Below are 12,428 nucleotides of genomic sequence, written 5' to 3' on the forward strand. Positions count from 1 at the left end.
AAAATAAGTGGATTTGTGGATTGGTTTCTGGAGTTTCTATTCTGTTCCATTGGTCTACACATCTGTTTTTTCTGCCAGTACAAGGCTATTTTTGATTATAACTGCTCTGTAGTATGTCTTGGAATCTGGTATTGTGATACCTCCAGTGTTTTGTTGTTGTTGTTGTTGTATTACATCATGTTAGCTATACACAGTCTCTTATGTTTCTATATGAATTTTAGCATCTTATTTTTTAGAACTGGGAAAAATGTTGTTGGTATTTTGGTTGGGATAGTATTGAATCTGTAAATTGCTTTCGGTGGTATGGACATTTTGGTGACATTGATTCTTCCAATCCATGAATATGGAAGATTTTTCCATTTTTAATTTCTTCTTCTATTTCTTTCTTTATTGTTTTGTACTTTTCATTGTAACAATCTTGGACATCCTTGGTTAATTTTTTTCCAATATATTTAGTTCATTTTGTAGCTATTATGAATGGGATTGATCTTAAAAGTTCTTCATTAGAATAGCATTGTCTGTGTAAACAAACACTATTGATTTTTTCTATATTTATTTTATATCCTGTCTCTTTACCAAACTCTTTTCTGAATATCAATAATCTCTCACTGGAGTCTTTTGGATCCCCTATATTCAACCATGTCATCTACAATTAGGAATAGTTTGATATCCTCCTTTCCAAAATGTATCCCTTTGATTTTATTTTCTTGTCTAAGGGTTCTGGCTAAAACCTGAAGGACTATATTAAATAGCAAGGGTGAGAATGACATTCTTATCTGGTTCTGTATCTTAAGGGGAATGCTTCCAGCTTTTCCCCATTCAATAAGATGCTGGCTGTGGGTTTGCCATAATTTGCCTTGATTGTGTTAAGGAATGTTTCTTCTAGACCCAATTTGTTTAAGGTTTTTTTTTTTTTTTTTTTTTTTTTTTCTGGCAGGCAGAGTGGACAGTGAGAGAGAGAGACAGAGAGAAAGGTCTTCCTTTGCCGTTGGTTTACCCTCTAATGGCCGCCGCGGCTGGCGCGCTGCGGCCGGCGCACCGCGCTGATCCGAAGGCAGGAGCCAGGTACTTATCCTGGTCTCCCATGGGGTGCAGGGCCCAAGCACTTGGGCCATCCTCCACTGCACTCCCTGGCCACAGCAGAGAGCTGGCCTGGAAGAGGGGCAACCGGGACAGAATCCGGCGCCCCGACCTGGACTAGAACCCGGTGTGCTGGCGCCACAAGGCGGAGGATTAGCCTAGTGAGCCGCGGCGCCGGCCTGTTTAAGGTTTTCATCATTAAAGGATGTTGTATTTTATCAAATATTTTCTCTGCCTCTATTGAAATAAACATATGGTTTTTGCTGTTCAGTTTGTTATTGTGATGTATCACATTGATTGATTTGCAAATGCTGAACCATCTCTGCATACCAGGGATAAATTTCACTTGGGCCAGGTGAGTGATCTTTCTGATGTGTTGTAGGATTCAACTGGCTAATATTTTGTTGAGGATTTTGCCTCAATTTTTCATCAGAGATATTGGTTTACAGTTCTTTTTCTCTGTTGCATCCTTTTCTGGTTTAGGAAGTAAGGAAATGCTGGCTCATGGAAGGAGCTTGAGAGGATTCTGTCCCTTTCAATTGTTTTGAATAACTTGAGTAGAATTGGAGTTAGTCCTTCTTTAAATCTCTGTTATAATTCAGCAGTGGGTGCTGCTGCCATGGCGCAGAAGGTTAATCCTCTGCTTGTGGTACCAGCATCCCATGTGGGCATTGTTCGAGTCCTGGCTGCTCCTCTTCAAATCCAGCTCTCTGCTATGTCCTGGGGAAGCAGTGGAGGATGGCCCAAATGCTTGGGCCCCTGCACCCATGTGGGAGACTGGGAAGAAGCACCTGGTTCCTGCTTTGGATTGGTGCAGCTCCGGCCATTGCAGCCATCTGGGGAGTGAACTAATGGAAGGAATACCTTTTTCTCTGTCTCTCCCTCTCACTGTCTGTAACTCTACTTCTCACATAAATAAATAAAGTCTTTAAAAAAGAATTCAGCAGTGAAGCTGTCCAGTCCTGGGCTTTTGTTTCTTGGTAGGGTATTTATACTGATTCAATTTTCCTCTTTGTTATTGGTTGGTTTATGTTTTCATGACTCAATTTTGGTAGATTGTATGTTTCCAGGAATCTTCTAGGTGTCCCAGTTTTTTGGCATAAAGATCTTTGTAGTAATTCCTGATGATTCTTTCATTTCTGTATTATCTGTTGTTGCATTTCCCTTTTCACTCCTGATTTTATTGATTTGGTTCTTCTCCTGCTTTTTTCCTTTTTGATAGTTAATCCAATGGTGTAGCAATTTTTTTTTTTTTTCAAAAAATACTAGCTCTTCAATTCACTGATCTTTTGTATTGTTTTTTTTTTTTTTGGTTTCGATTTGGTTCTTCTCCTGCTTTTTTCCTTTTTGATAGTTAATCCAATGGTGTAGCATTTTTTTTTTTTTTTCAAAAAATACTAGCTCTTCAATTCACTGATCTTTTGTATTGTTTTTTTGGTTTCGATTTTGTTTATTTCTACTCTAATTTTTTTGTAGCTATTGTGAATGGGATTTTTAGAAGTTCTTTCTCGGCCATAGCATTGTCTGTGTTTACAAAGGGTATTGATTTTTGTGTATTGATTTTATATCCTGCTACTTTTGATTTCTTCAATGACCCACTGTTCATTCAGGAGCATGCTGCTCAGTCTTCATGTCTTTGCATATGTTCTACAGATTCCTGAGTTGCTGATTCCCAAATCGTTTCATCATGGTCTGAGAAGATGCATGTTATGATTTCAATTTTTTTTGAATTTGCTGAGACTTGCTTTATGGCCTAGCATGTGGTCAATCCTAGAGAAACTTCCATGCAATGGTGAAAAGAATGTGTATTCCGCAGCTGTACTATAGTAAGATCTGTAGATATCTGTTAGGTCCATTTGGTCTATAGTGTCTATTAACTGTGTTGTCTCCTCTCTAATTTTCTGTCTGGTTGATCTGTCCATTGCTAAAAGTAAGGTATTAAAGTCTCCCATTACTATTGTATTTAAGTCTATGTCTCCCTTTAGGTCCCTTAACATTTCTTTTAAATGGTCAGGCACCCTGTAATTAGGTGCATATACATTTATAATAGTTATATCTTCCTGTTGAAATGATTCCTTAATCATTATATAATGTCCTTTTTTCTATCTTTTAACAGATTTTGTGTTAAAGTCTATTTTGTCTGATATGAGGATGGGTATAGCATCTCTCTTTTTGTTTCTGTGCAGTCTTCAGTTTAAGCTCAGATTCTGCAGCAACAACCTTCACCAGGGAATCAGGGAACCCTGAACATGTGGAGTCTCCGGCAGTGACTGACCAAAGTCCCAGCCACACCCTAAGTCTTCCCACGCAGCCTCAGTGTTTTTGCAGTTCCTGTACACAAGCTTCCCACAGTCAGGAGCACCCAGCCCACTTTCAGTTCTCCTAGCTTGACTGAGGTGTCTCCATTTGGCTGGTTGCTGTGCACCTGGACACGAGCTGGTGCACCTATTACATATGTCCAAAATGGTACCTGCCCTCTACCGGCTGGTTACAGGACACCATTGTAGGATGATGGGGGAGAAAGAAACACGCTCCCCTTTATTTGTCTCCTTTAGCTTCACAGGTACCCTATCTTCCAACCGGGCTCCCAGCTGTATTCCCTAGAGGCTCTACCCACAGCTTTATTGCCATTGGCTTGGGCTGCTGCAGTCTAGTTTCACCTTACTCCTGAGCTGGTGCTGATGTTCTTGGCTGTTGGGATCCTGAGTTGTGGATATCCGACACCCTTCACATAGATCTACACTGTCCCACTAATTTCTACTGCATTTCCTCTGCCATCTTTTCCCTAACTCTTCTCTGAGATTGCACTCTCTCCATTTTTTAAAACTATTCTCTCTTAGACTAAAACAGTACGTTTCCTTTCTATTCTGCCAACTTGATCAAAACCCCTCTCCTCTAATATTTTTTCTTTCCTCCTACAGTTTTGGATTTGGTTTGTGTTGTTTTTCTGGGTTCTTGAGATGCATTGATAGCTCATTTATTTGGTACCTTTCCTATTTCTCCTTGTATGCACCAGTGGACATAAAATTCCTTCTTAACACTGCTTTTGCTGAATCACATAAGTTTTGATATGGAGTGTTATTGTCTTAAATCATTTCCAGTAATATTTAGATTTCTTCTATTACTCACTGTTGCTTCAGGAACAGTTGTTCAGTCTTCCTGTGTTTGCATATGATCTAGAGATTCTTGAGTTGATTTCCAGCTTCATTCCATTGTGGTTAGAGAGGATGTGTGGTATGATTTTTATTTACTTTTTTTAATTTGCTGAGACTTGCTTTGTGGCCTAGTATATGGTCTATCCTAGAGAAGGTTTCATCCACTAATGAGAAGACTGTGTATTCTGTATCTATCAGGTGATAAGTTCTGTAGATATCATTTAGGTCCATTTGGTCTATAGTGTTGATTAGCTTTGTTATTTCTTTTCTGATCTTCTGTTTTGTTGATCTATACTTTGATGAAAGTAGGGTGTTGAAGTCACCTGTTACTACTGCATTGGAGTTTATGTCTCCCTTTAGATCTAGTAACATTTTTTTAAAAAGCTAGATTCCCTGTTATTGGGTCATATACATTTATTATAGTCATATGTTCCTGTTCTATGTACCTCCTGTACTTGGACATCACTTTTTTTTCTCCAAATTGGGAAAGTTTTCTGTAATTATTTCACCAAATAGGCTTTCTGGTCCATTCTATCTTTCCAAACCTTCAAGAACTCCTAAGAAATATATGTTGGGTCATTTGATAGTATCTCATAAATCTCTAACACTGTCTTTCATTATTTTCTGGTCTGACTGAAAGATTTCCATAAATTTGTCTTCCCTCTCAGAAGTCTGCTGTTACAGCTGTCTACCATTTTTGTTTGATCTATTGAATTTTTTTCTTTTTTCTTTTTGACAGGCAGAGTTAGACAGTAAGAGAGAGAGAGAGAGAGAGAGAGAGAGAGAGAGAGAGAGAAAGGTCTTCCTTCCTTCCATTGGATCACCCCCCAAATGGCCGCTATGGCCAGCGCACTGCAGCTGGCGCACCGCACCGATCTGAAGCCAGGAGCCAAGTGCTTCTCCTGGTCTCCCATGCAGGTGTAGGGCCCAACCACCTGGGCCATCCTCCACTGCCCTCCTGGGACAAAGCAGAGAGCTGGACCAGAAGGGGAGCAACCGGGACAGAATCCGGCGCCCCAACCAGGACTAGAACCCAGGGTGCCAGCACCACAGGCGGAGGATTAGCCTATTGAGCCGCAGCACCAGCCTGAATTTTTCATTTCTAATATTTCACTCTGATTTCTCTTTAAAATCTCAATTCCATGGGAAAATTTTTCATTCATGACATATATGGTTTCTTTAGTTCATAGATTGCTTTTGAGTAATCCTATGATTAATCTTTTGAATTTCATTTCTGGCATTTCATCAATCACTTCATCTTTGCTTTTTAATAATGAAACATTGTTGTGTTCCTTTGTTGAGGGGATGTCTCATGATGTCTTCCCTGTTCTTGTTACGTGAATGTCTGCATTTATTCTTAGGCATTTGTGGAGTTACTTGATGGTTTTTCCCTCTGACATATTTTATCTTTGAAGTACGTCTATGTGGATTAGTAGAAAATCTGCACTTTCAATACCAAGATGTGTGTGCAGGGTGAGCAAGGAGCTCTGGTTAGTACTCCAGGGTGGGATGAGTATCCAGGGTAACACCCAGGTTGGTGTGATAAATCTATTTTTAACAGAAATGGGGGAATGCTCACCTCTGTTGGTATGAACACTCTCCTACTTCCGCTCCTATAAGCTGAGCGATGCCTAGGTGTTAACCCCAGTGGATTCAACACTTATCTATGTCCCTATTTGTACTGCACAAATGATCTGTACAGTCCTCACTCTGAGCACAGATCTCACTGCAATAACACACTCCAGGCAACCAAGGAGCCCCAGATGTGTGGACCTACACCCAATGATTGCAGAGACCCAGCTATATCCTGTACCCTCTCTTGTAGGCACTGAGTCTCCATGTTCTCAACACATAAGGCTCCCACAGTCACTGGGTGAAGAGGCTCCGCTCTGCCCTGCTAATCTCTCCAGGCAACAGAGAGGCAGATGTTCCCCAAGCCAGCTCTGCATAGGCACCTTGATCATCAGAGCCTGTGGTATATTGGGAGGCTGGAGGCAACTCACAGCCATACTTGGGTGTCCAGCCACCTGTCAATCCTTCTGACCAGGCTCTGCCTGGGACTGCAGATTCTTCTCTCCACCAAAATCTCTAAGTTACCCTTACATTACTTAATAATGGCCCTAACACCCAGAGATAGTGATACTGACATTTCATATATGGCAAATACAAACTATGCAATGCTTCCGTTCTGTGAAAATTGAAAGTGCTCAACTTAATGAGAAGGAAGAGAAATCCTGTGTTAAGGTTGGTAAGATCTGTAGCAACTGGTAGTTCATCTCTTATTGTGTGTATTCAGTAAATTAGACTATTATAGATGCGTGTGAAAAATATAGTACATATAGAGCTTGGTACTATCCACTGTTTTAGACAGTTCCTGGAGATCTTGGAACATACTCTCTATGAGTAAGATAGACTATACACACACAGATATTTCCCAGTAAAATTTGAATTTCAGAGACACAAAAAATAATATTTTTGTGTCCAAGCTATTTTTGGGACATAGTAACTGAAATATATTCTATATGTATCTGAAATTCAAATATAACTCATTCTGCATTCTATCTACAGACATTATATGCAGTCTTAGTCTAAACTATGCCCCAGCATAGAGTTCATTAGTAATTGGGTAATAGATTCTTTAAAAATTATTTGGATTTGCATTTTTTCTTTAAAAATATAGTGTATTCCCCCTTTTTTAAAAAAAGATTTATTTTATTAATGCTATTTGAAAGGCAGAGTTACAGAAAGGCAGAGGCAGAGTCAGAGACAGAGAGAGGTCTTCCATCCTCTGGTTCACTCCCCAGATGGCTGCAACGGCCGGAGCTTTGCCAGGAGCCAGGAGCCAGGAGCCAGGTGCTTCTTCCCAGTCTCCCCCATGAGTGCAGGGGCCCAAGCACTTGGACCATCTCCTACTGCTGTCTCAGGCCATAGCAGAGTTGGATTGGAAGTGGAGCAGCCGAGATTCAAACCAGTACCCATACGGGATGCCGGCACTGCAGGTGGCAACTTTACCCACTGTTTCACAATGCCTGCTCTCCCCTTATTAATTCCAGATCAAACAAAAAGAGTTTGTGAACTGATATAGGCCATAATTAGATTTCCATACTTTACTTCAAGAAAATAATTGATTTCCAAAGCAAGGATTTCCAACATTTTGCATAACACCTGTTAAAGCCTAATGCTTCATAGGAAGCACTTTGACATTTAGTTTCTTAATTAATTTTTGTAATCTTTACAAATTTACTTTACTGAGGACATGTATAATTTTTCCTTTTAGTAAAATGGAGGAAATTGAAATAATTGTGATACTCAAGGTAAACATCAATTTGACTTTTCCCTTAACCTATATTCTTCTCCTACTTAGTGTTCATGTTTTTAAATGTTTGTACATTTTCTTCAAATTTATACATATAATCCATTTACTTCCTTTTAAGCTTGCATATCTGTACATTAAGATATTTCACACCTAAAACAAAAATATACTGATTAATTTAACCTTGGAGGTTTTATTTTTGCTAATTGCAGGAAAAGCCTATATATACTTTATAATTTACAATAATGGTTCATTCATTTATTAAGTGGGAAGAAGAACAGTGCAGAATGAAATTGCCTTGATTATTGTTTTAACTCTTCTAGAGACATCTTAAATGATAATTGATCATTAATCTCACTACATACAGTTATTCTTTGATATAAAACATTTTAAATTATGCCAGATCATTAATTAGTAGTGGAACCTCATATTTCATTGTATTCAATATTTATTAATATTAATACCCTAATATTCCTCAAGGTCAAAGAAACACTAAGATTTAGGACTGTTTGTATGTTTCCAGCTCTTTCAAACTTAGCAAAGTGAAATATATGTATAGATTTTTATTTTTTACATTCAGGTGAAATTTCACCAAGATAATGCAAACTGTTCTTCCAAGATAATTCCTCTGAAGAGATTGAATTAAACAAAAATATTAATAAATCACAAATGTAACTTTGCTTTAGGTTGGATCTAGTTTAATCATATTTTTGCCTAAAAAATTCTTACTTGTAAGATTTGAAGTTATCTTCTACGCATATATTGTTGGAAAGCATAACCTACTACCTTTCATGACTCTGCAACAGTCTAAAAATGTCATATTGGAAAATGAAGACTTGTGTGTCCCTGTAAGAACTTGGCAGGTAGCTCATATGGCAGATATTTTATATACAGAAATAACCCACAATAATCTACAACAACCCAAGTTTCTAGTAATTTGTATTCTAAATCTCAATACTTACTGCCTTTTCCTGCTAAGCCTAACTGTCTCAGCCTCAGGTTTAGCCAAAGGCAAAGTTGTGAGATGTTTGAAATTTGCCTTTACAGTTTTAAACATCCCTTTTTCTTAAACTGTTCTCTCGGAGTAGCATGTCTTCATTCTGCTCTATCATGTTTCCTACCATTAAATTCTTAAGGTCTTTAAAAGATATGTTTATTTTCCCTTCAAAACTATGAGCTTTGCTTTATGAAAATGTTTGTAATTCTCTGTTTGTCTTTTAATTTATTCAGCATAAATTAGGTGTCCATTGTGCAAAAGTCATGAATGTCAAGTCCTATGAACTCAAGTTCCCTACTTCTATTTTTTTTACTTCTTTTTTTTTTTTTTTGATAGTCAGAGTGGACAGTGAGAGAGAGAGACAGAGAGAAAAGTCTTCCTTTTTGCCGTTGGTTCACCCTCTAATGGCCGCGCAGCCAGCACGCTGCGGCCGGTGCACCACGCTGATCCAATGGCAGGAGCCAGGTACTTATCCTGGTCTCCCGTGGGGTGCAGGGCCCAAGCACTTGGACCATCCTCCACTGTGCTCCTGGGCCACAGCAGAGAGCTGGCCTGGAAGAGGGGCAACTGGGACAGAATCCGGCTCCCCGACCGGGACTAGAACCCAGTGTGCCCGCGCCACAAGGCGGAGGATTAGCCTACTGAGCCATGGCGCCGGCTGAACTCAAGTTCCCTAAGGGGCTTCCAGGCTGCTGGGTAGTTGGAAATAAAGAAGAAGAAAAGAAAGAAATATGGATCTCTTTAAGCAAGGCAAATAAAATATCATGTTAAAACCTGAAGGTTGAGGGGCCAGCACTGTGGCATAGTGGGTAAAACTTCTACCTGCAGTGTTGGCATCCAATATGGGTGCTGGTTTGAGTCACAGCTGCTCCACTTCCGATCCAGCTCTCTGCTAGGGGCTGGGAAAGCAGTGGCACTTGACCCAAGTCCTGGGTCCCTGCACCCATGTGGGAAACCCAGAAGAAGCTCTAGGCTCTTGGCTTTGGATTGGCCCAGCTCTGGCCATTGCTGCCATTTGGGGAGTGAACCAGTGGATGGAAGACTTTCTCTCTCTCTCTCTCTCTCTCTCTCACTCTCTCTCTCTTTGCCTCTGCCTCTTTGTAACTCTGCCTTTCAAATAAATAAGTAAATCTAAAAAAAAAAAAAAAAAAAAAAAAAAAAAAAAAAAAAAAAAAAAAAAAAACTGAAGGATGAACGAAAAGGAAAGTAAGTTAAGTAATATAATCATTTCTGAGATTAATATAGACCACATCTGGAATAATGTAACTCTGCATTCTGCATTTACTACATAGATATGCCAAAGATACCACTTACTTCATGACAACACAAAGCTGGAGCTCACTGTAAACTCAAATATGAGAAGTATCTAATGGAAACAATCGTAGGACCAATGAGGTTCTGTGCCTTTGGATCCCTTGCTCCCTGCAAGTCATTTATTATTGTGATGAGAAAAATGTTTGACATAATTTCCCTTGTATCAATTTCAGAGGAATAAAATAAAACTCTGGAAAATGTGTTCCTATTCTCAGCTGATGATTAGGTTTTATGATGTAGAAAGTAGTTTCTCAAATCTAGCATTTTCAGTGAAGCATATGTAAATATCTAGTGAGATTAGAAAGGGTCTATTAATATCTAATCCTTGTATAAATAACTTAGAACATAATACTCATTTAATTGATGTTTTAACCTATAAAATTTCAGAATCAGTATGAAATATTGTAGGTCCACACTAAAATTGTAAATGAAAGATTAGATGAATCTTAGCATTGCAATATGAGAAAAGAAATAATTAATATTCTATGCAAATCATGCCTGCTTCTAACTCATTCATTCATTCAATACATATTAAGTGAAAACTACACATATTATGGAATTCTAATTTGGAGTTTGCAAAACATAGACTAGACCTAAAAAACAACCCAAAATTTGAGCTTATTATAAAAAGTAAATACCACCCTAAAGGAAATTTCAAAGTAACAGAATGAATGGTAACTGCATAATATTATAATGTATGGGAGAAATTAGTAACTCCTTAATATATTGTTATTACTTTCAGCTGGTGGAAACAAGTAAATTATCTTTAAGAAAGTAATACAGATGTTGATGCATAGAGAATAAATGGAATAAATAAACATACATAGAAGACAAGGGGAAATGGAAAGTTAACATCCTGAAAAGACGAGCAGGGCACAGCATGAGAATGGGAAAGCATGAAAATTAATATTGCAAAGAGTGTTGTGCCTTTCATCAGAATTCCCTAAATTGACTGGAAAATCTATTGTAGGGCTAGAAATGTGAGTCATAAATAGTAATTCAAGAGAAAAAGGATTTCCAATAGATTTAGATAAATAGTTCATGACTATTGTCTGAAGTGTCTTTCCAAGAACTTTAAAATTTATCCTTTAGAAAATGAGAAACAGCTAATGATAGTCAGATGTGGTTGAGAATAGAGTTATATCAAATCAACAGTTTAACATATTTTTAAATGAGGTTATATGTACTTGTATTTATGATAGGTATATTAATTTTACTATTTAGAGCACTTATTTTTCTTGAAATTTACTGCTGTGTAATCTTGTTTAACAATGGTATCTCCACTACTGATTCAAGAATTTCTTATGAATGTATATCATTTTACATATTAAGGGTCTCCCAAAAGAGCATGGAAAATGCATATTATGAAAAAGTACAAACTGTTTTAAAAAATTTTGCATCAAATAAATGTTTTAATTTCAGCTTTCTATGAGCTTTTTGAAGTTCCTTCATATTTAACATATGAAGAACATTTTTCACAAAAATCTATAGTTACATAATATTTGCCCACTGTTCAGAACTTAGCATTTTTATTATGTTTTTAAATTTATTTCACATTAGAATGTTTCCTTCCAACAATATATGTTAACTATAGCTGAATAAACTAAGATAAACTCTTAATATCGATGTATGTTTTGATGCTATAATAATAGAGATTCTGCACTTTAAACTTGTAAATCATGTTTCTAGTACATTGGTAAATTTATGTTCCTAGTACATACACATTCTTGTAATATGAATTTTTCCCAAAGTTTATGCAGCCAACACATTTTGCTAAGTTATATTTTGGTGAGAAATGACTCCAATAATCTTAGCAACCTACAACAAAAGACATTTATTTCCTGTTGTAATACATGTCCTTTGAGGATTTCCTTCAGCTCTGTTCCATGTTGTCTTAATTAGTATTCATTCTATGATATAGTCAAAAGAATGACCGCTCTCACAGCCTCCCAGCAAAGAAAAAGACCTTTAGACAATACATGAGATGGTTCTTCAAACTTCCTCCATCAAGTCTGCTTAGATTTCATTGGAAACATAGAGTTAATGGGCCAAGAAAATATCTTACTTTTACAGTGAGGTTATGCGTGTCACATAGCACCAGGTAGAAATATGTCATCAGGTAAAAGATGCGATAATTGGTTAAAATAATGCAACCTATTATTCTTTATTCCATAGATACTAGTAACATAGGAAGTTCTCTCTTTTTTAAAGCCTTTTAAAGACTACAAATTATACATATTTAGAGATAATGAAGCATGTTTTATGAGAAGTATGCTTTCTTCAGCATGAAAGAGTTTTGTATTTTTAGACATATTTTGTAATGTGGTTTTCTACAGTAATTTGCTTTATACTTCAAATTCTGGAGATGATGATTTGGCGTCATATCATTTACACAGACTTTTTTTTTTTTTTTTTTAAGAAATAGTTGAGATCTGAAATACTGTACAGGGAAGTATCATGTTGACAGAAAACTCATCCATTCATATACTGTCTTAAAATATCCTATAGTAAGTACATAAAATCTTTTGGTCATCTGTTGTCTTAGAAATAACCTCTAGCATTTCAAAGG

Source organism: Oryctolagus cuniculus, chromosome 12 (genome assembly GCF_051225735.1).
Source record: "Oryctolagus cuniculus isolate XC-2025 breed Fujian yellow rabbit chromosome 12, ASM5122573v1, whole genome shotgun sequence".
NCBI lineage: Eukaryota > Metazoa > Chordata > Mammalia > Lagomorpha > Leporidae > Oryctolagus > Oryctolagus cuniculus.